Raw genomic sequence first — 22,945 nt, 5'->3', positions numbered from 1 at the left:
CCAATGATTTTAGCACCCAAAATTCCAACCATCTTATTCAACGTTAAGGGTTGGAGGGACATCTTTTCTACCCCTTTACAAACCATCACAGATGGAAATGTTCTATGTCCCTTCTGAAGGCTCTGAGGACCCTCCTTCAGAAGCGTACCTCGCTGACCGCTGTAAGTTGTCCTTTAGTGGCTAAGTCGTGTCAGACTCTTGTGCGACCCCATGGATTGTAGCCCATCAGGCTCCTCTGTCCATGGGATTTCTCAGACAAGAATACTGGAGTGGGTTGCCATTCCCTTCTCCGGGGGATCTTCCCGACCCAGGGATCCTGCATCGGCAGGCAGATTCTTTACTGCTGAGCCACCAGGGAAGCCTAAGGGTGGCAAGATAAAGAGGTTCAGCTCCAGAGCACACAGCCAGGTCCTCAGCCCCAAGCGCAGAGGGTGCCCACTGAAGCAGGACTAGGGGCCAACCAGCCTCCAGCCTTTACCTGCGGTGGATCCGCGGAGACCAGGGAAGTGGACGCCGTGAGGGCCGAGGTCCGGAAGCAATGCGGAGCCCAGACACCGCAGAAAAGGTGACTCGACGCCTGGGAGGGCGTAGTTCCCGCTAGGAGATCAGCCCCTCCCCTGCCAACTAGGGCCAGCTCCCGGGAGGGGCCCCGGTTCCCGAGGGCGGGAAAAGCCGTCCACACTGGAGGAAGCAGAGCCCCAACGGGAACAGCCCTCGGCGGCGACGGATGGGCCGGGGAAAGGGCTTGGAGACTAAGGCACTGGGACGACCCAGAGGGATGGTATGGGGAGGGAGGAGGGAGGAGGGTTCAGGATGGGGAACACATGTATACCTGTGGTAGATTCATTTTGATATTGGCAAAACTAATACAATTATGTAAAGTTTAAAAATAAAATAAAATTAATTAAAAAAAAAAAAAAGGTAAAACAAAGTGGTGGGGAGGGACCGCCCAAGCTGACGGGAGTCAAAGCGTGGTGCGGTCCGCCCAGGCCAACGGGGCCAAGGGACAGAGGGTAAGCTCCGGACAAAGCGAGACTGGGAGACCGGGAGGGGGGAGGGAAGAGAGCAGGTCCCCTAGATGGGGGTGGGGGCGCTTAGGCAGTGAAAAGCGGCTGGGGGCCCAGGAGGCGTCCCGGACCGAGTGCAGAGGGACGGCTGTGGGCCATGGACCTACCTGTCACCTGCAACAGGTGCCACGAGAGGGTGAGACGTCCCAGTGCCGGATTCAGGGAAGAGTCTACCGCTCTGGGAAAACCGCAGCCCCGCTCCAGGCAGCCAGCCCTTCTCACCCTCCCAGGAGGCGGAAAAAGCTGCAACTTTCCCTGGAGCGGGGAGGAGCTGGACTCTTAAAGGGGCCGCACAGCACTCCGGGCTCCATGAAAGGGGGCCACGCCACCGGCCACCCGAAGGGGAGCTCTGAGGACCAAATCCTTAAGGCACTGGAGGGATGCGGTCCCAGGTTAGCAAAGGGAGCTTGACGACTGACATAGGAGTCTGACTAGACCTTGGTTTCATAGGTGGTCCCTCTCTCAGATGATACATCATGTCTCTCTTCCCTTCAGCTGAGCCACAAATTGTTGTGTACTTCTAAGAAGCGAAGACTCTCGACCATATAATTTGGGAAGAAAAAATACGATGCTATTCTGATCCTTTGACTTTGTTTTTTTATGGCAAATAAAAGTGTCTGTCCGAAACAGAAACGTTTTGGGGAAAGGACATAGACTAAATTCACACACAGACACAACTGGTTAAAATATTCAGCTCACTAGTAATCTAAATGGAGTAAATTAGAACCATAATGAAACTCTTCAGCAACAGTTTTTGTTTGTTTGTTTGTATAACACTTAATGAAGACAAAGTGGCCACACAACAAGCTCTTTCATAATTGCTAGGAGGAGTGTGTTTTGGCTTAAAACCCTTTTAGAAAGCATGTGAGCAGTATATATCAATAGACATTAAAATGTTTATATTTACCCAATAATTATAGATTCCTCTCCCCAGTCTCCCTACTCCCCCTCATTCTTCTCATCAGCTATTAACCAGGCTCAAGTCCCTTCCATCTGTCATCAGCAATTAAACATGCTCAAGTCTCTGTCACCTTGAAAAAAAATCCTCCCTACACACTAGGTACCTCTCTAGCTCCTCTTTATGGGCAATTTCTATCCCCTTCTTACTCAGCAATTTGGCTTCCTTCCCCTCAACACTCCACTGAAACTGCTCAACAAGATACTCAACCAATGAACTCTGTGTCAGAAAAGCTATATTAAATAAATAAATGCAGTGTTTTCCCTGCTTATCTTGCTTGACCTCCCCCCTACATTTAACACTGTTAACCATTTCCTCCTCCTTGAAAGTCTTCCTGTGGCATCTATGATGCCGCACTCTTGCTTTGCCTCCAAACCCTTTGCCCTCTCCTCGGTCTCTTTTGCAGATTCCACTTCTGCTATCTAGCCTCTGAAAGCTGGACATTCTCAGGACTAGGCTACCTATACTCTTTCCCTGTATGATCTTTCACTCATTTGGCATGAATTACCATCTATATGACCACATCTGTAATTTTATACCTCTATCCAGACTTCTTCACTAAGCTCTGCTTTCTTGACATTTCCACTTGGATGTCTCAAACTCAACACATCTGAAGCTGAACCCACCATCTTTTCTCTTAAATTTGCTCCTCCTCCTTATCTCAGTAGCTGACAACATGTCACCCTAGGCAGAAACTTTGCACCAAGCATAGTACCTGGCAAACAGTAAGTCCTCACTAATATTTGCATATAATGAATGAATGAATGTTTCCTAAGGAAACAGAAACGTACACAAAATTTTTGTAGAATGATGTAAATCCCAGTATTACTTAGAATAATAAAATACTAGAAAAAATCCTTATGATTCACAGTGATAAGAGAACAGACCCTCTATGATTTCAATACCTTTAGACCATGAATCTCTGCATCTTGTTCTATGTCCCTGGATATATTCCAGTGTCTCCTGGTTTATATAGTCTGTGAGAACGCGAATAGAATTTGTTTTCTAATGTTATGTGAAAATTGTTTAAAACTTAATTATGTTGAAAAAAATTCTTATGGTTCAAAGGTTAAGTAACTATAGTATAGTCACAGAATATTATATAAACAATAAAAATGATATTTACACATAATTCCTAATGACAGGAAAATGTTTATACTCTAGGATTAATTGAAAGTATGTGCTGTACTTACTTGCTCAGTGATGTCCGACTCTTTGCAACCCTATGGACTGTAGCCTGCTAGGCTCCTCTGTCTGTGGGATTCTCCAGGTAAGAATACTGGAGTGGGTTGCCATGCCCTCCTCCGGGGATCTTCCCAGCCCAGGAATCGAACCCAGGTCTCCTGCATTGCAAGCAGATTCTTTACCGTCTGAGCCACCAAGGAAGCCCTGAAAGTATAATACAACTTTAATATAAGATATGATCACAAGAATTAGTGGAAATGAGTGGAAAAGGCTAAAAAGAAATGCGGAAAATAGTAACAGTGGCTGTCTCTAGGTGGTATAACAAAATGAAGTTTTTGCTTTCCTCCTTTTTTTTGTATTTTCAACTTTTTTTTTCTTATTTCTATTGACGTATAGTTGATTTACATTGTTGTTAATTCCTGTTATACAGCAAAGTGATTCAATTATACATATATATATATATATATATATACACATTCTTTTTAAAATATTCTTTTACACTATATTTTTTCTGTGACTGTGGTTTTCAGTCTGTCTGCCCTCTGATGGAGAAGAATAAGAGGCTTATGGAAGCTTCCTGATGGGAGGAAATGACTGAGGGGGAAACTGGGTCTTGTTCTGATGGGCGGGGCCATGCTCAGTAAATCTTTAATCCAATAAGATTAAAAATCTTTAATCCACAGCCTTGTCTAACTCAATGAAACTATGAGCCATGCCATGTAGGGCCACCCAAGATGGACGGGTCATGGTGGAGAGTTCTGACAAAACGTGGTGCACTGGAGAAGGGAATGGCAAACCACTTCCGTATTCTTGCCTTGAGAACCCCATGAACAGTATAAAAAGGCAAAAAGATAGGACACTGAAAGATGAATTCCCCAGGTCTGTAGTTGCCCAATATGCTACTAGAGATCAGTGAAGAAATAACTCCAGAAAGAATGAAGAGACAGAGCCAAAGCAAAAACAAAACCCAGTTGTGGATGTAACTGGTGATGCAAGTAAAGTCCAATGCTACAAAAAGCAATACTGCATAGGAACCTGGAATGTTAGGCCCATGAATCAAGGCAAATTTGAAGTGGTCAAATAGAAGATGGCAAGAGTGAACATCCACATTTTAGCAATCAACAAACTAAAATGGACCAAAATGGGTGAATTTAACTCAGATGGCCATTATATCTACTACTGTGGGCAAGAATCCCTTAGAAAAAACAGAGTAGCCATCACAGTCAACAAATGAGTCCGAAATGCAGTACTTGGATGTAATCTCAAAAATGACAGGATGATCTCTGTTAGTTTCCAAGGCAAACCACTCAATATCACAGTAATCCAAGTCTATGCCCCTACCAGTAATGCTGAAGAAGCTTAAATTGAACAGTTCGATGAAGACCTACAAGACCTTCTAGAACTAACACCCCAAAAAGATGTCCTTTTAATTATAGGGGACTAGAACACAAAAGTAGGAAGTCAAGAAATACCTGGAGTAAGAGGCAAATTTGGCCTTGGAGTACAAAATGAAGCAGAGCAAAGGCTAATAGAGTTTTTCCAAGAGAACACACTGGTCATAGCAAACACCCTCTTCCAGCAACACAAGAAAAAACTCTACACATGGACATCACCAGATGGTCAATTCCAAAATCAGACTGATTGTATTCTTTGCAGCCAAAGATGGAGAAGCTCTATACAGTCAGCAAAAACAAGACCGGAACTGACTGTGGCTCAGATTATGAACTCTTAATTGCCAAATTTAGACTTAAACTGAAGAAAGTAGGGAAAACCACTAGACCATTCAAGTGAGACCTAAATAAAATCCCTTTATGATTATACAGTGGAAGTGACAAATAGATTCAAGGGATTAAATCTGATAGAGTGCCTGAAGAACTATGGACGTAGATTCATGACATTGTACAGTAAACAGGTATCAAGACCATCCCCCCAAAAAAAGAAATGCAAAAAGGCACAATGGTTGTCTGAGGAGGCCTTACAAATAGATATGTGAAAGGCAAAGGAGAAAAGGAAAGATATACCCATTTGAATGCAGAGTTCCAAAGAATAGCAAGGAAAGAAAAGAAAGCCTTTCTCAGTGATCAATGCAAAGAAATAGAGGAAAACAATAGAATGGGAAAGACCAGAGATCTCTTCAAGAAAATTAGAGATACCAAGGGAACTTTTCATGCAAAGATGGGTGGGTACAATAAAGGACAGAAATGGTATGGACCTAACAGAAGCAGAAGATATTAAGAAGAGGTGGCAAGAATACACAGAAGGACTATACAAAAAAGATATTTATGACCCAAATAATCATGATGGTGTGACCATTCACCTAGAGCCAGACATCCTGGAATGTGAAGTCAAGTGGGCCTTAGGAAGAAGCACTACCAACAAAGCTAGTGGAGGTGATGGAATTTCAGTTGAGCTAATTCAAATCCTAAATTTGCCAGCAAATTGGGAAAACTCAGCAGTGGCCAAAGGAGTGGAAAAAGTCAGTTTTCATTCCAATCCCAAAGAAAGTCAATACCAAAGAATGCTCAAACTACCACATAATTGTACTCATCTCACACACTAGCAAAGTAATGTTCAAAATTCTCCAAGCTAGGCTTCAACAGTATATGCACCATTAATTTCCAGATGTTCAAGCTGGTTTTAGAAAAGGCCAGAGATCAAATTACCAACATCTTCTGGATCATCAAAATAGCAAGAGAGTTCCAGAAAAACATCTACTTCTGCTTTATTGACTACGCCAAAGCCTTTGACTGTGTGGATCACAACAAACTGCGGAAAATTCTTAAAAGAGATGGGAATACCAGACCACCTGACCTGCCTCCTGAGAAATCTGTATTCAGGTCAAGAAGCAACAGTTAGAATTGGACATGGAATAACAGACTGGTTCCAAATTGGGAAAGGAGTACGTCAAGGCTATATATAGTCACCATACTTATTTAACTTATGTGCAGAGCACATCATGGCAGAAAGGAAGAAGAACTAAAGAGTCTCTTGATGAACATGAAAGAGGAGAGTGAAAAAGTTGGCTTAAAACTCAACATTCAGAAAACTAAGATCATGGCATCTGGTCCCATCACTTGATGGCAAATAGATGGGGAAACAGTACAAACTGTGACAGACTTTATTTTGGGGGGCTCCAAAATCATTGCAGATGTTGACTGCAGCCATGAAATTAAAAGATACTTGCTCCTTGGAAGAAAAGTTATGGGCAACCTAGACAGCATATTAAAAAGGAGAGCCATCACTTTGCCAACAAAGGTCTGTCTAGTCAAAGCTAGGGTTTTTCCAGTGGTCATGTATGGATGGGAGAGTTGGACCATAAAAAAAGCTGAGCCCTGAAGAATTGATGCATTTGAACTGTGGTGTTGGAGAAGACTCTTGAGAGTCCCTTGGACTGCAAGGAGATCCAACTAGTCCATCCTAAAGGAAACCAATCATGAACATTCAATGGAAGGAGTGATGCTGAAGCTGAAACTCCAATACTTTGGCCACCTGATGTGAAGAACTGACTCCTTGGAAAAGACCCTGATGCTGGGAAAGATTGAATGCGACCCTGATGCTGGGAAAGATTGAATGCAGGAGCAGAAGGGGACAACAGAGGATGAGATGGTTGGATGGTATCACTGACTCAATGGACATGAGTTTGAGTAAACTCCGGGACCTGGTGATGGCCAGGGAGGCCTGGAAGGCTGCAGTCCACAGGATCATAAAGAGTAGGACTCGACTGTGTGACTGAACTGAACTATATTTTTTTAATTTTAATTTTCAACTTTCTTATAATGAGCAAATATGGCACTGATGATATAAAATTTTTGGAAAAACTTTAAAAGGGAAAAAAATTTATTTTAATTCTAACAGACAAAATGGCAAAATTCAGCTTCCAGGCTCTCCCTTATTTTTCTTCCATACTTTAGTCCTTTAGTACCCTGCCTACAGCCTGAAGTGTGAAGAAGCCACTTCAAAAAGGAAATCCTTTTGTTCTGTCTGGCTTTGCCAACTCAGCTCACAAAGCCTGCTGCTCAGCCCTGGGCTATGAATGTGTTCAACTCCCTATCCTGGCCTGTGGGGAACTCAGACCAAGCACTTCTCTGCTTCTTCTTTGCAGGTGGTCTTTGGCAGAGCTGGAAATACCTTCATCCAGCAGAGAATTCAGAAAATATTTAGTCCAATCCCCTTGTTCCTCAGTAATAGTATTTTGTGTTCTTACTTCTTTCTGTATATGCACTTTCTTACTCTCCAAGGTCTACCTTATTAAGGAGAATGTTAGGATCTGACTCCTTTACTCTAAGACAGTCTCACGAACCAGCTACAAATACACAGGGACAAACATAAACGATGAACCAAAACAGTTAGTCAGCGGCCTATTTACACAGATTCCATGCCTTACAAACTGCTGTCTATTTCTGTTTGAGCCTCCTTGTTTGCCCCAAGGATACTGTGCTTAAATCTTATACCAAATATTGTGAGGGGTCCAATGCAAGCAAACCCAGACACTCACAGTTCAGTTCAGTTCAGTCACTCAGTCGTGTCCGACTCTTTGCGACTCCATGGACTACAGCATACCAGGCCTCCTTGTCCATCACCAACTCCCGGAGTTTATTCAAACTCATGTCCATTGAGTCAGCGATGCCTTCCAGCCATCTCATCCTCTGTCATCCCCTTCTCCTCCTGCCTTCAATCTTTCCCAGTGTCAAGGTCTTTTCTAAGGAGTCAGTTCTTCACATCAGGTGGCCAAAGTATTGGAGTTTCAGCTTCAGCATCGGTCCTTCCATTGAATACTCAGGACTGATTTCCTTTAGAATGGACTGGTTGGATTCTCCTTGCTGTCCAAGGGACTCTCAAAAGACTTCTCCAGAACCACAGTTCAAAAATAGCCAGACTGGTTTCCCAATTGGCTACAGCATTTTACATTCCCATCAGCAATGTATGACAGTCCTAAATTGTCTACATCCTTGGTAACAGTGGTTATTATTGGGTTTTTTTTTTTTTTTTTTTTTGATTAGACATTCCAGTGGATGTGAAGTGGGTTTATTATTGTAGTTTTGATTTGCACTTCCCTAATAACTAAAAGGGAGAAGGCAATGGCACCCCACTCCAGTACTCTTGCCGGGAAAATCCCATGGACAGAGGAGCCTGGTAGGCTGCAGTCCATGGGGTCGCTAAGAGTCAGACACGACTGATCGACTTCACTTTCACTTTTCACTTTCATGCACTGGAGAAGGAAATGGCAACCCACTCCAGTGATCTTGCCTGGAGAATCCCAGGGACGGTGGGGCCTGGTGGGCTGCCGTCTATGGAGTCACACAGAGTCGGACACGACTGAAGCGACTTAGCAGCAGCAGCAGTAATAACTAAAGATGTTGAGCACATTTTCATGTATTTACTAGCCATTGGTATATCTTCTTTGAAGAAATGCCTATTTAAATCCTTTGTCCATTTCTAAATTAGATTATTTGTCTTTTATTATTAGTTGTAAGGGCTCTCTATATATACTACTTATACTCTTGAAAAGAGAGGATGGGTTGAGGGAAGGGAAAAGGGAGAAGGACATTCTTAGAAGAAGTGGCATGGAGTTGAATGCAGATGTTAACAGCAGGTTTTGCTGTTTGATTCAAGAGGAGGGTTGATATCAGGGTTAAATGTTCTGAATTTTATTGAGAATGGGTCCTTTGTGATTATGGCCAAAATAAATAAATGCAGGACTGGTTTATTCTTTGAGGGTTGGTAACTTTTAAGAACTATTCAAAGATTTATTCTGAGTGGTCATTCATTCTCATAAAAGCATTTCTGAAGGAAGGAAATCCATTATTTACCAGGCTATGAAAGCAAAAGATAGGGGTGCCTTGTTACAAAATGTAATGACCTATGTGTTTTATTTTCCTTTGCCACTCTAGCAATGTTTGATGCTATTGCCCGCTTCTTACTTATTTAAGTCTCTTCTCCTATGAAAGTGACAAAGTGTTAGTCACTCAGTCATGTCCAACTCTTTGCAACCCCATGGACTGTAGCCCATCAGGCTCCTATGTCCATGGGATCCTCCAAGCAAGAATACTGGAATAGGATGCCATGCCCTCCTCCAGGGGATCTTCCCAACTCGGGGATCAATCCCAGGTCTCCTGCATTGTAGGCTGATTCTTCACTGCCTGAGCCAGGGAAGCTCTCCTCCTCTCCTATCATTTCTGGAATATCATAGCTTCCTGGTTCTCCTCTCTCTGTCTTTCTTACTCTTCTCAGACCACACTTTGTCTGCCCACACTTTAACATTCAAGGCTTAACCATCACATTTACTCAGGAGAAATCTGTGGGCACTAACATTTACTGCTGCTGCTGCTGCTGCTAGCGACCCCTGGACTGCAGCCTACCAGGCTCCTCCGTCCATGGGATTTTCCAGGCAAGAGTACTGGAGTGGGTTGCCATTGCCTTCTCTGCTAACATTTACTAGTACTTATTAAATACATTGGTTTTGGGAGCTGGAAATGCAGCAGTAAACAAACAAAGATCTTGCACACACGGAGCTTACATTCTAAGTCAAAGAACAATAAATAGTAGCACAGTAGCAAACACACATCACACTTACTATTATTCCAGTTACTATTCTATTAATCTAAGACACACACATACACATTTAGTCCTCACAAAAAAATCCTGTGATATAGATACCATTACTACTCTCATTTTACAAATAAAAAAACTGAGGCACAGAGAGGTCAAATGGTTTAAGTTGGGATTTGAAAAATGGCTCCAGAGTCTATGTTCTTAACTAGTATTTTATATTGCTTCTCAGTTATAAATAATCACATCAAATAAGTACTAAGAGGTAGCTAAACTGGTAGTTCAATTATCATTACTCACCAGTCACCTCCCTTACATCCAGGAGAACTCTAGAAATTAATTCGAGGAAGGGAAAGAGAATGTTTAAGAGGATTCATGGGAGTAGAAGGCACTATGGTTCCCCTGTTAAGTATGTTAGTCACTCAGTCATGTTCTTTGCGACTCCATGGACTGTAGCCCACCAAATTCCTCTGTCCATGGGATTCTCCAGGCAAGAATAATGGACTGGGTTGCCATTCTCTTCCCAGGGGATCTTCCCAACCCAGGGATGGAACCCACATCTCCCATATTGCAGGCAGATTCTTTACTACCTGAGCCAGGGAAGCTCTGTTGAAAGCAAGCAAAAAGGTCTCAGGTAAACCTTTCAAGAGGTGAGACTGGTATCTTAATCTCAGGTTGAAGGCTTGCTGCACTACAGAAATGTTTAGGCCTGCCTATGTAGCCACTAAAGCAGGAAGGGTTCGTGGGAGAACTTAACATATGTCCTGTGGTGTTTGAATAAGGGAAGCTTGTGCTTGACTTTTACCTGAAGAAAACTGAAGGCATAAAACTGGTTGAAGTTGTTCACAACAGCAGGACAAAGAGAGAGGTCTAGACTTCCAAGGGACCATGTTTTCTATGGGCCAGGTAGTTTCTTTAGAATGTATCTGGCAACTCCAGCAGAAAAATGAGGATCCCATGAGGAGAAAGTTGTGTGAGCAAGAGCCATAGGGGAAGACAGTCAGTGTATATTGTTCCCATCAGGAATGGCACGGGGAGGAGGTCCACTAGGGGAATGGGAAGTGAAGGAGTCTCTGAAGAAACCACAAAAATACATTGCAAGAAAAGGCAGTGCTGGGGCACTGATAGCCAGATTACACCAGATCCACTCAAAGATCCACTCAATTAAGCCTCACTGTCCCTTTAAGCAGAGAAGGCAATGGCACCCCACTCCAGCACTCTTGCCTTGAAAATCCCATGGACGGAGGAGCCTGGTGGGCTGCAGTCCATGGGGTCGCTGAGAGTTGGACATGACTGAGCGACTTCACTTTCACTTTTCACTTTCATGCATTGGAGAAAGAAATGGCAACACACTCCAGTGTTCTTGCCTGGAGAATCCTAGGGACAGGGGAGCCTGGTGGGCTGCCGTCTATAGGGTCGCACAGAGTCGGACACGACTGAAGCGACTTAGCAGCAGTAGCAGTCCCTTTAAGACTCTCTCTTCCTACCTACTGGGACTGTCAACACTAGAGGAACGTGAAGCAGCAGAGCAAGTAGGGCAGGAAGGAGCCAGGAGAGTGAAAGAACAGACTAAGTCACTTTTCTTCATTGAAGATCTGGGGGATCTCCAGTCAACTGCACTGGAGGTACGGGGATGAAGAAGCTTTAAATTGAATGTGAGAAAAATTTTTAATTTTGAGTGGTTGAACTCTGTAATGCCTATTGATTATACTATTGTAAATATCTGAGAGTAACCTAAAAGCTAACGGGTCATATATGTAACATAATGTGCAATTGTAATGTGTTACCAAATGAAAGCAGGGTAAAGGAATAGAGAGTGATGAGGTGATATTTTACCTAAGTTAGTGAAGGAACACTTCTCAGAGAATGTGATACAAATGAAGTGAAGAACCAGGCCCTAGGAATATCCTTAGCCCTCATCCCTTTTCAGTATACACATTCTCCTTGGACTATTTCATCCATTTCCATGGCTTGTTTCTCCTGATGACTCTTAATCTTGAATCTTTACCCTAAATTCTCTCCTGATCTTCAGGCTCATATATTTAATGTCTACTAGATATCCCCACCTCAGTGATCACAACTATTTCAAATTCAACTTCTCCCAAATTAAACTTCATCTGCCTTCCAAATCTCTTCTATCCCCAATGTTGTCCATCGTAGTGAATAGCATACAAATAGCACAAACCAGAAATTGTCCCCATACCTAACTCATCCCCAGATCCTATTGTTCTCATCACATAAACAAATCTTGAAATCCTTCTCACTGCCACTACCCTAACTCAAGTCACAATCATCTCTCACTTGGACTACAATAATAACCTCCTGACTGGTCACCCTACTTCCAATCTATCTTCTACTCTGCAGCTAAAATAATCTTCCTTAAAGTCAAACAAGATAACGGAGAAACTCAATGGCTCTTGATAGTTCTCAGAGTTGTCTTTCATGTGGCTTAGAGGGACTTTCATGATCTGCTTCCTATCTTTTTTTTTAATTTTCAATCAGCTTTATTTTTATATTCTCCAAGTTTTTGTTAAAGGGTAGGCTCTCTTAGCTATTTTTTAAATGTTATTTATATTTTTAGTTGGTGGAAAATAGTTTTACAGTTTTGCGTTGGTTTCTGCCAAAAAACAACATGAACCAATCAAAATTATATAAATATATATATATAAAAATATATACGCACACACCATATATATATAAATATATATATATTTATATATATAATATATTTATTTATATTATAATATAAATAAATTATATATATATATATATATATATATATATATATATATATATATATATATATATATATATATATATGGTGTGTGTGTGCTCAATCACGTCCGACTCTTTGCAACTCTATGGACTGTAGCCTGCCAGGCTCCTCTCTCCAACGGATTCTCTAGGCAAGAATACTGGAGTGGGTTGCCATTTCCTTCTCCACGGGATCTTCAGTACCCAGGGATTGAACTGGGATCTCTTGCAACTCCTGCCTTCACAGGTGGATTCTTTTACCACCGAGCCATGTATATATCCCTTCCCTCCTGCCTCCTAGTTCTTACATGCCATCTCTTCCACACTCCTTGTTCTTGAATGCTCCTCTCCCAATCAACCTAAATGATCTGCACTTCCAACCAAACCCCAAATTCTCTTACGTCTCTTCCATCCTCCCTTTATCTTTGCCAGGCTAATCCTTTCTCATTCTTCAGCTCACATATGATCTCTTCTGGAAAGCCTTTCCTGTACCCCACTAATATGGGTGCCTGACCTCTGGGCTCCCACTGCCCCACAGCACCTTCTATATATCTCAGTCACAGCACTCACTCCATGGCATTCTCATTGTTCAAGTGGTGGACCTTCCCATTAAAACGTGAGCCCCTTGAGAGCAGAACCTATGTCTTATTATCTCTGTATCAGTAAGACCTGAAATATAACACAGGTTCTCTTTCAAAGTTCAGAGTGTTCCTCGCCTGAATTCTTCTTTTCTTCATTCTTCCTTGCCCTTTAAATTACCAATCCCTCCTAAAGATTTCATTAGCTTATCCTACAGGATGTTTGTGTGCTAAACAGCTAGCAGATTCATTTCTCCTAGGTTCTCAAAGTTGCACCTTGTCCCACAGGACATTTGGCAATATCTGGGGGTACTTTTGGCCAGCACAACTAGGGGAAGGAATGAGGTGCCACTGGCATCTAATAGGTAGAGGCCAGGGATGCTTCTAAACAACCTGTAGTATACACTGGAGTGGGTTGCCATTCCCTTCTCCAAGGGATCTTTCTAACCCAGGGATCAAACCCAGGTCTTCTGCATTGCAGGCAGGTTCTTTACTGTCTGAGCCAGTAGGAAAGCCCCCAGTATACAGCACAGCCCACCACCCCCACCCCCACCCCCGCAACAACAAAGTAGTATCCAGGTGAAAACATCAATAGTATGGAGGCTAAGAAACCCCACCCAAGGGCAAGCAAAGCCCACATCTCTGGTGGAATTTCTAGCCTTGTTTTTCTTATGCTGAATTACAGAGCTGCCTATGAAATCCAGTCCTGTCTTCTGGGGTCTAAGATAACAATGAGGAGGAAAAAGGAGTCATAAAGATGAGGTCCTTGTGGTCCTGGGTTTTCCTGGATGAGCAAAACCACATTTCAGTGTCTGTTAAAACTCATATTTGGGAAAATACTTTCTCTACAGGGAGATGTACCATTCTACACATGGCCCAAAGCGCTTTAACTAGATTCAGAGAACTCTTTAGAGCTACTGTTTTTGGCTTTACATGCATATCTCTTTTAATCCTCACAATAGCCCTATAAATTAGGCAATGTTACTATCTCCGCTTTACAGATGAAGAAACTGTGGCTCAGAAAAGTTACTGCTAAGTCGCTTCAGTTGTGTCCAACTCTGTGCGACCCCATAGACGGCAGCCCACCAGGCTACCCCATCCCTGGGACTCTCCAGGCAAGAACACTGGAGTGGGTTGCCATTTCCTTCTCCACTGCATGAAAGTGAAAAGTGAAAGTGATGTCACTCAGTTGTGTCTGACTCTTCACGACACCATGGACTGCAGCCCACCAGGCTTCTCCATCCATGGGATTTTCCAGGCAAGAGTACTGGAGTGGGGTGCCATTGCCGTCTCAACAGAGAAGTTAAGTAACACATTAATGATAAAGGAAGGAATAAGTACTTAAATCCAACACCTTTCTATTACACCATGCTAGGATGATTCAGTACTGAAAGCATAGAAAAATCAAGTTCTCAACACAGAAAATATCTTCTAATTCTTCCAACAGTTTGTTTGCTTCTATCAAACTCAAAAAAGAAAAAGTAGTTTGGTATCCACTCTTCAGTCCAGTTAACCCTTTGCTTGATTCTTCACACTTGAGTAGGACCTATCTTCCTTTGGTACATTTCCATTAGGGGCACTGTAGTCCAAAAGGATCAGGCCTGGGCTGAGAATCAAAAAGATATAAACTCAATTCGATTAATCATGTGTGCTTAAAAAAGTGATTCTCATGTACATCACTGTTCCTTGGTTTCTCACCTTCAAAATGATAAAGTTTGACTATGATAACAATAGGATATGAGAGATGTGATATATCCCACATAAAGGCTTTTCTAATATGCAACTTTAGTGTCATTTCTCAGGCTCAGGTCCAGTCCCTAGCCAAAGGTCCCTAGGATTCCATCTGCTTTTCCTTCTTTGCAAAAGTGCTGCTGCCATTTCTATTCCCTTGAGGTTCTCATCAGTATTCCCATTCTACCATTCTGTAGAGTGGGAAACCATCTCAATACTCTAGATGACAACCACAGGAGTTCATTTTATGTAATTTGTTATATCATCACAAAACTAACCCTTCCCTTACAGGAAGTGACTATTACACGGGCAAGAATCAGAGGAAAGCATGGATTGTACAGCTTTTCTGTTGTTAATAAGAACACTATTGAAGACTGTTCTAGCATCATATATAATGCTTCATAAGAATGGTAGTCACTGTAATAAGATTGTGCCAGCCTTATAATGCCTCAGTTAATTAAGCATCCACATGCCTCCACGCAAAGGACAGTTTTTGCTGATGCAGTAGCCTATAGTCTAATCATTTCATACCACAACCTGCATTACTGATCTCTCCCCCATTCTGCTTATATCAATTCTCATGCCACAGGCTTAATCTTCAAGGATCTGGAGGTCACATCTCCATCTGTCTTGCTGCTGCCATTCCTTTTTGATAAGGAAATTCAAAATTTCTCTCTTTAGACTTACAGGGAAGGGTTGTCTGCACATCTCTTCACTTAGGTTTAATCTCTGCTTTTTCTCTTTAAATTCTCTTTGTGGTTCTTCTTGCACTCCTGATTGACAATCTTGAGGCTGTTTCCAGTGTGTAGCCAAAGGTATGTGAGGATGAAACCCGACAAAAATAGATTAAAATTACATGTGCAACTAGTAACTGGGAAGCTTCACCAAATTTGCTGTGTCCTAGCACCAATTTTGAGTAAACAAACAAGTTTACTGAGAGTCTACCCTTTCCTACCTTTCTATTTGAAGTTCAGTAAACTGACAATTAGGGGCTTCCCAGGTGGTACAGTGGTAAAGAATCTGCCTGCCAATGCAGGAGAAACAAGAGACGTGGGTTTGATCCCTGAGTCAGGAATATCCCCTGGAGAAGGGAATGGCAAGCCACTCCAGTATTCTTGCCTGGGAAATCCCATGCACAGAGGAGCCTGGTGAGCCACAGTCCATGGGGTCACAGAGAGCACACATGCAAACTGATAACTATCTCATCTCTGGATGAACTGAAAAGTTGCAACAGGATTTAGAAAAGAAAGATACTTAGCTAGAGGACTTAAAGTGGTCTTTCTTAAAGAAGAAGATTAGTTCCTTCTGAGCTCTAAATCCTATGACTGGCCTGTGTCAAAGTTTTCAGATGGTATCTCTTTCTGTAGGTCTTCAAAATAATCACAAAAGGAGTTTTTTTAGAGTAAAACTAGGGCCATGAAGAAAAACAGAACAGGAAAGAAAGAACAAGGATGATGTCAAAACTCCATCCTTCCATTGCTTCTGAGGAAGAAATTGGTAGAAAGTTGATGCTTCTGTTTCTCTGAAGCAGTGACGAATAGACAATCAGATAGGACACCCCCCCAAGGGGGAAAAAAAAAAAAACTGCACATTGGCATCAGCTAGCTCAGACTAGCCTCCACTCTGTATACATCTGATAGCTTATGGTGAACGACGTTGGATTCATGATCTCCGAAGAAGATATAGCTTCAGGACCAGGGACCAGGCTTGATCATTCCAGAGCTTTGGTGTAGAAGAGTTTTATTAAAGTACAAAAAGGGACAGAGAAAGCTTCTGACAAGAGACATCAGAAAGGGGATGGAGAGTGCCCTACTCACTAGTCTTATCAAGGCCTTATATACTTTTATCAGACCCACTCCCCCAAAATACATCTTAAATTAACGAGATTCAGTTCAGTTCAGTCACTCAGTCGTGTCCGACTCTTTGCAACCCCATGAATCGCAGCACGCCAGGCCTCCCTGTCCATCACCAACTCCCAGAGTTCACTCAAACTCACATCCATCGAGTCAGTGATGCCATCCAGCCATCTCATCCTCTGTCGTCCCCTTCTCATCCTGCCCCCAATCCCTTCCAGCATCAGAGTCTTTTCCAATGAGACAACTCTTCACATGAGGTAGCCAAAGTACTGGAGTTTCAGCTTTAACATCATTCCTTCCAAAGAACACCCAGGACTGATCTCCTTTAGAATGGATTGGTTGGATCTCCTTGTAGTCCAAGGGACTCTCAAGAGTCTTCTCCAACACCACAGTTCAAAAGCATAATTTCTTCTGCACTCAGCTTTCTTCACAGTCCAACTCTTACATCCATACATGACCACTGGAAAAACCATAGCCTTAACTAGACGAACCTTTGTTGGCAGAGTAATGTCTCTGCTTTTCAATATGCTATCTAGGTTGGTCATAACTTTCCTTCCAAGGAGTAAGCATCTTTTAATTTCATGGCTGCAGTCACCATCTGCAGTGATTTTGGAGCCCAAAAAAATAAAGTCCGATACTGTTTCCACTGTTTCCCCATCTATTTCCCATGAAGTGATGGGACCAGATGCCATGATCTTAGTTTTCTGAATGTTGAGCTTTAGGCCAACTTTTTCACTCTCCTCTTTCACTTTCATCAACAAGCTTTTTAGTTCCTCTTCACTTTCTGCCATAAGGGTGGTGTCATCTGCATATCTGAGGTTATTGATATTTCTCCCGGCAATCTTGATTCCAGCCTGTGCTTCTTCCAGCCCTGTTTTTCTCATGATGTATTCTTCACATAAGTTAAATAAGCAGGGTGACAATATACAGCCTTCATGTACTCCTTTTCCTATTTGGAACCAGTCTGTTGTTCCATGTCCAGTTCTAACTGTTGCTTCCTGACCTGCATACAGATTTCTCAAGAGGCAGGTCAGGTGGTCTGGTATTCCCATCTCTTTCAGAATTTTCCAGAGTTTATTGTGATCCACTCAATCAAAGGCTTTAGCATAGTCAATAAAGCAGAAATAGATATTTTTCTGGAACTCTCTTGCTTTTTTGATGATCCAGCTGATGTTGGCAATTTGATCTCTGGTTCTTCTGCCTTTTCTAAAACCAGCTTGAACATCTGGAAGTTCACAGTTCAGTTATTGCTGAAGCCTGGCTTGGAGAATTTTAAGCATCACTTTACTAGCGTGTGTGATGAGTGCAACTGTGGGGTAGTCTGAGCATTCTTTGGCATTGCCTTTCTTTGGCAATGGAATGAAAACTGACCTTTTCCAGCCCTGTGGCCACTGCTGAGTTTTCCAAATTTGCTGGCATATTGAGTACAGCACTTTCACAGCATCATCTTTCAGGATTAGAACTAACAATAGAAAGGTCTTACTATACCTTACAACATACCTCTTAAGATAACAAGATTAGTTGGAAGGTTCTTGTTAAGGAGAAACATGTCCTTGAGCAAAATACATTGTTATACTAAGACAAAGCAATGTAGAAAAAAATGTTTGTCCTTTTCTCCTTCTTGACAGCCCCAGACCCCTTTCTCCTCCTCAGGGACCCTGGACTTCTTATCAATCTGCCTAAGAAGTATCTCTCATCCCCCCTCTTTTCTTTTATATCCAATGAATATTTTCTTCATATCCAATGAGTATTCAGGACTGATTTCCTTTAGGATGGACTGGTTGGATCTCCTTGTAGTCCAAGGGACTCTCAAGAGTCTTCTCCAACACCACAGTTTAAACGCATCAATTCTTCATCATTCAGCTCTCTTTGTGAGTCCAACTCTCACATCCATACATGACTACTGGAAAAACCATAGCTTTGACTAGACAGACCTTTGTTGGCAAAGTAATGTTTCTGCTGCTTAATATTCTGTCTAGCTTTGTCATAGCTTTTCTTACAAGGAGCAAGTGTCTTTCAATTTCATGGATGCAGTCAACCATCTGCAGTGATTTTAGAGCCCAAGAAAATAAAGTCTGTCACTGTTTCCACTGTTTCCCCATCTATTTCCCATGAAGTGATGGGACCAGATGCCATGATCTTGTTATAAATATATAGAAAGTTATAAACTTTATATAACTATCTCAGTTATAAGTTTATATAAAGGCCTGGCAAGTTCCCCATAACTCAGAATCCAAACGTGCAATAGCCTATAATGCCTAAGAATCCTCTCAATAGTCTTAAAGTCATAGTTAGAGGATGATTTAGCATAGGCTTAATTCTAGAAAGCATCCTTCAAATCAGTGACTGAAAAATAATTGGCTCGTTCAGGGATTTTGGACAATAAAATATAAGGATTGGGCACCACAGGGTGTAAAGGAACCACAGCCAAAGCTCAGAGCCTTGTTAGTTAGCAAATGTCTTCCCCAGAAGAGAGCCTATCTGCAAGGCTGTTTAAAAAAAAAAACAACTAATTTTCCATTTAAAAAATTACAAAGCATACAAAGAAATAGGGGAAAATGCCACATTCAAAGGGAAAAAATAAAGTGGCACAAACTGTCCCTGAAAAAGCACAGGCACAGAAGTACCAGACAAAGACTAAAACAACTATCCTAAGTATGCTCAAAGAACTAAGAGAAAATACAAAGAACCAAAGGAATCAGGAAAGGGATATATTTTTTTAAATGAGAATATCAATAAAGAGGTTAAAAATTATAAAAAGAAACAAAAAAAGAAATTCTAGAGTTGAAAATACAGGAGCTCAACAAAAATATCCACTAAAGGGTCTCAACAGTAGACTGAAACAGGAAGAAAGAATCAGTGACACTGAAGATATCATGTGAAATTGTCAAGTCTGAGGGGCAAAAACGAATGAAGAAAAGTCAACAGAGATTAAAAGACTTATGGGACACCAAGTAACATATGCATTATGACAGTCCCAGAGACTGAAAGCAAAAAGGAGTAGAGAGGTTATTTGAAGAAATAATGGCTGAAACCTTCCCAAATTTGAGGGAAAATATGGATTCACAAGTCCAAGAATCTCAATGAACTCTAAGTAAGATTAACTGAAGAGGCTTACACCAGGATACATTATAATCAAACTGCCAACAGCTAAACTGAGAATCCTGAAAGGAGCAAGAAAAAGTGATTCATGTGTAAGTGATCCTCAATAAGATGATCGGCAAATGTCTAAGTGAAAACCTCAGAGTCCAGAAGTGGCATAACGTATTTATAGGGCTGAAAGAGTAAATGTTAACTGAGACTTCTATATTATATCTGACTAAACTGTCCTTCAAAAATGAGGGGGGAATTAAAACATTCTCAGATAAACAATGTTCAATATCAAAAAGGAAATTTTAGCCACAGAAAGTAGACAAGAAAATTAAATAAAAGGCATCCAAATTGGAAAGGAAGAAGTAAAATTATCTGTTTGCAGATCACGTGATCTTGTATGTAGAACATTCTAAATATTCCTCCCCCAAAAAAGCTCATTAGAACTAATAAAAGAATTCAGTAAATTTGCAAGGTACAAAATAACATACAAAAACCAGTTGCATTTATATACACCAATAATGAACAATCTGTAAAGGAAATTAAGAAAATAGTTCCATTTATAATAGTATCAAAAAGAGTAAGTATAGGCAACAAAACCAAAAATAAATAAGTGGGACTACACCTAACCAAAAGGCTTCTGTACAGCAAAGGAAAGCATCAACAAAAGAAAAAGGCAACCTACCACATGGGAAATATGTCTGATAACATTTTAATATTTAATTAATTAATATTTAATTTAATATTTGCAGATAATATGTCTGATAAGGGGTTAGTATCCAAAATATATAAAGAGCTCATGACACTCAAAGGGGAAAAAGCAAACAATCTGATTTAAAAATGGGCAGAGGATCTGAATAGACTTTTTTCCAAAGAAGACAAACACATGGTCAATAGATACATGAAAAGGTGCTCAACACCACTAGTCTTCTGGGAAACGCAAATAAAACCACAATGAAATACCACCTCAGATCTGTCAGAATGGCTATTTTCAAAAAGGCAAGAGATAACAAGTATTGGTGAGGGAGTGAAGAAAAGGGAATTGTTGTGCACTGTTGGTGGAAATGTAAATTGGTATGGCCACTATGGAAAACAGTATACAGGGTCTTCAAAAAATTAAACATAGAACTACTACATGATCTAGCAATTCCAATTCTGGGTATTTATCTGAAGGAAACAGAAACACTAAGTTGAAAATAATTATGTGAACCCACTGTGGACTGTAGCATTATTTACAATACCCAGGATACGGAAACAGCCTAAGTGCCCATGTACGGATGACTAGAAAGAAAATGTAATACACATATACCACGGAATATTTCTGTTGTTTAGTCACTAAGGTGTACCGAACTCTTTGTGATCCCATGGACTATAGCCTGCCAGGCTCCTCTGTCCATGGGATTTTCCAGGCGAGAATACTGGACTGGGTTGCCATTTCCTTCTCCAGGGGATCTTCCCAACCCAGGGATCAAACCCACATCTCCTGCAATGGCAGGTGAATTCTTTAACCTTTGAGCCACCATTCACTCACAAAAAGAAGGAAATATTACCATTTGTGACTACATGGTCTGACCTTGAGGGCACTATGTTAAGTTAATTAAGTCAGAGAAATACCATGTAAGGTCTCTTATATGTGAAGTCTTATTTTAAAAAAAAAATCCTCACAGTTATACTAGACTGGTGGTTGCCAGGGGCCAGGACTGGTGAGTGGGTGAAAAGGGTGAAGGTGGTCAAAAGATACAAACTTCCAGGTATAAAATAAATAAGACCTGGGATGTAATGTACAGCATGGTGAATATACTTAGCAATACTTCGTTGTGTACTTGAAAGTTGCTAAGAGAGTAGATCTTAAAAGTTCCAGAAGAAGAAGACAAAAAGAAAGGCCATGAGAAAATACTTGAGGAGATAATAGCTGAAAATTTCCCTTAAAGGGAGAAGGAAATAGCCACCCAAGACCAAGAAACCCAGAGAGTCCCAAACAGATTAAACCCAAGGCAAAACACCCCAAGACACATATTAATCAAATTAAAAAGATAAAACACAAAGAACAAATATTAAAAGCAGCAAGGGAAAAACAACAAATAACATACAAGGGGATTCCCATAAGGATAACAGCTGATCTTTCAATAGAAACTCTTCAGGCCAGAAGGGAATGGCAGGACATACTTAAAGTGATGCAAGAGAAAAACCTACAACCCAGATTATTGTACTCAGCAAGGATCTCATTCAAATATGAAGGAGAAATCAAAAGCTTTACAGTCAAGCAAAAGCTGAGAGAATTCAGCACCACCAAACCAACTCTTCAACAAATGTAAAGGATCTTCTCTAGGCAAGAAACACAGAAAAGGTGTATAAACTCGAACCCAAAACAACAAAGTAAATGGCAATGGGATCATACTTATCAATAATTACCTTAAATGTAAATGGGTTGAATGCCCCAACCAAAAGACAAAGACTGGCTGAATGGATACAAAAACAAGACCTGTATATGTACTATCTGTAAGAGACCCACCTAAAAACAAGGGACATACACAGACTGAAAGTGAAGGGATGGAAAAAGATATTTCATGCAAATGGAGACCAAAAGAAAGCAGGAGTAGCAATACTCATATCAGATAAAATAGACTTTAAAACAAAGGCTGTGAAAAGAGACAAAGAAGGACACTACATAATGATCAGAGGATCAATCCAAGAAGAAGATATAACAATTATAAATATATATGTACCCAACATAGGAGCACTGCAATATGTAAAGCAAATGCTGACAAGTATGAAGGGGGAAATTAACAGCAACACAGAGACTTTAATACTCCACTCACACCTATGGATAGATCAACTAAACAGAAAATTAGCAAGGAAACACAAACTTTAAATGATACAATGGACCAGTTAGACCTAATTGATATCTATAGGACATTTCACCCCAAAACAAGGAATTTCACCTTTTTCTCAAGTGCACACAGAACATTCTCCAGGACAGATCACATCCTGGGCCATATATCTAGACTTGGTAAATTAAAATAATTGAAATCATTCCAAGCATCTTTTCTGATCACAATGCAGTAAGATTAGATGTCAGCTACAGGAAAAAAAAAAAAAAAACTATTAAAAATTCCAACATATGGAGGCTAAACAACATGCTTCTGAATAACCAACAAATCACAGAAGAAATAAAAA

At 41.1% G+C, this 22,945-nt stretch overlaps 1 protein-coding gene across 7 annotated transcripts in view; it reads right to left on the bottom strand.

Annotated features, from left to right (window-relative positions):
* SYTL4 (synaptotagmin like 4) overlaps positions 1-22,945 on the bottom strand; it is a 97,482-nt gene that overhangs the window by 65,618 nt on the left and 8,919 nt on the right. For 2 of the 7 annotated variants that reach the window (XM_070783737.1, XM_070783736.1), the window contains exon 3: positions 3,219-3,414. The gene's annotated coding sequence lies outside the window, so the exon portion shown is untranslated. Of the gene's footprint in view, positions 1-148; positions 362-478; positions 578-1,174; positions 1,978-3,218; positions 3,415-22,945 lie in introns of those variants that run through there. The other 5 variants (XM_070783738.1, XM_070783740.1, XM_070783739.1 and 2 more) reach the window with 5 other exon arrangements.

This window comes from Bos indicus, chromosome X (genome assembly GCF_029378745.1).
Source record: "Bos indicus isolate NIAB-ARS_2022 breed Sahiwal x Tharparkar chromosome X, NIAB-ARS_B.indTharparkar_mat_pri_1.0, whole genome shotgun sequence".
NCBI classification, from domain to species: Eukaryota; Metazoa; Chordata; class Mammalia; order Artiodactyla; family Bovidae; genus Bos; species Bos indicus.
The sequence above is the reverse complement of the archived record's forward strand: the minus strand, read 5'-3'. Positions and strand labels throughout refer to the sequence as shown.